The sequence below is a fragment of the Gavialis gangeticus genome, unplaced genomic scaffold (assembly GCF_001723915.1).
Source record: "Gavialis gangeticus isolate Ggan-Ray unplaced genomic scaffold, GavGan_comp1, whole genome shotgun sequence".
NCBI lineage: Eukaryota > Metazoa > Chordata > Crocodylia > Gavialidae > Gavialis > Gavialis gangeticus.
In genome coordinates, this window is record NW_017729029.1 from 55330414 (window position 1) to 55332387 (window position 1974).

The window sequence follows — 1974 nt, forward strand, 5'->3', positions numbered from 1 at the left end:
CACCTTCAAGAACAAATTGGATGCTTATCTTGCTGGGATCCTATGACCCCAGCTGACTTCCTGCCCTTTGGGTGGGGGGCTGGACTCGATGATCTTTCAAGGGCCCTTCCAACCCTTAATTTCCATGATTCTATGGTCTCAATATTTTTTTAAACCTTTGCTGTGTTCACTTTTTGAAAATAGTCAATACTAGTCACACATCTGTACCTCTTCAATGGGTGTCACTATTGTTGTAAATATTACATTCAAATACTGGAGGCCTTAATCTGTCATGTTCAAGTTATGCACACACATCTTTTTTTCCTGCAGCTCATTTGCATGGCTGGATGGATAATCAGCCCAACAACCAAAACATATGACTCAGCACAGATAGAATGTCAGTTCCACATATGGGATTCCGACGTTTCACCGTCCAGGGCTACAATGTGGATTCCCTTCCCTATAGAGCCCAAGCAAAAGGGATTTAGGGATAAGAAAATGACAGAAACTAAGAGAAGGGGGGATTTCCTGCCTTCCTTCACTGGGGCACTTCGGAGGACACCATTATAGTAATGTGCCAAACATGGCTGTAGCCTACTCCATACCTTCTTGGCAGGGTTTTGGCCTGGAAAGAGTGTTGCCCACACTGTGCCACTTCCTCAGCATGGCCACAAACTTTTAAATGCCCCTCTGTAGGAATGAATGCTACAGGGCTTAGTTTTGCTTGAGGGTTTGAAGGTTTGCTGCCTTCCAGGGTGATTCTGTACAATGCAAATGCACCTTGTCTGATGAATTTGGGGGCATTAACGATCCAGGTGGAGGCACTGCTTGATTTTGCCCTGTTTGAGTAGGACAATTTATCATTCAAAATGATACACCCGATCACACAATGGTGACCACAGAAGAGCAGCTTCTACTTTCAGGGAAATAAGACCATACTCAAGGTAATGTTTCCTGCCATGACAAACAGATGCCTCTGACAATGTATTTTCTTAGGAAGCAGAAAGGATGTGTTACATATCCACATGTCACAATGAGAATCATCAGTCAATGTCCTAGGGATTTTTCAGGTCATTAGTGGAAGGATGAATATAGCAGAGTGAGCAGTGGGAGGGCTCTATGAGGATGGGAAGGGGCAGGATAAGGTTGAAGGAGCATTGTTTGTGACCACTGGCCTTAAGAGTAGTTTACTGCTCCTATAATAACTGTATGTGGAATCAGAGCATTGGACAGACACACATTTTAAAAATATATATTATTATTTGACACCTATATTGCTGTAGTGCTAAAAAGCTGTTGTAAGAACCACTGCGTACAAAAATGCGAAGATACAAATACAGTCATCCCCAAAAAGATATCTACAGCTAGTGGAACCAGCCAAATACCCCCACAACCATAGAGTGCATATGCTGCTCCCATGCACAAAGCTGAGAGGGACATGTGCCTTCCCCAGGGCAGCACTTTTCAATGAACTTACCAAACAAAAGCATGAAACCAGATATTATCCAAGACAACGTAAAAAGGGGCGCTAAAGGATTCGGGCTCTGGTTCAGGAGAGCTCTTAAGTACGTGCCACGCTAAGAACATACTTAAGTCCCAGTGGGTTTAAGCGCTTGTCTGAACAGGGACTCCAACCATGTACCCATATGCCTTTTCTTGCATTCTGCAATACAGACACTAATGCAATGCAAATAGCCAGGCAGTGAAGAGATGCCTTACAGCCAGCTGGTGAGAAGCAGGTTGTAATGAATGCACTCAGAAACTGGTTCAAAAAGAGTTCATTTCCATAAAAATGCAGCTGCATAGTACTGTCAAGGTCAGGGAGATCTCATATGATCATCAGCATAGTTGCAAGGAGCCAGCAGCAGTAGTTAAAAATGTTTATGACCTTTAACAAATAGCCCCAGCTTCTTCCAGAATTGGCACAGTGCAGAGATGAATGCAAATTGTACCTAGACCCTGGTCCTGATGCTTTTTGATCCCTTCGTTGATTCT

The 1974-nt window shown here is 43.5% G+C and overlaps 1 protein-coding gene across 1 annotated transcript in view; it reads right to left on the bottom strand.

The window, feature by feature from the left end:
• The window catches only part of LOC109300802 (neuronal PAS domain-containing protein 2-like), a 93119-nt gene that overhangs the window by 77221 nt on the left and 13924 nt on the right, over positions 1-1974 (bottom strand). The window lies entirely within an intron of this gene.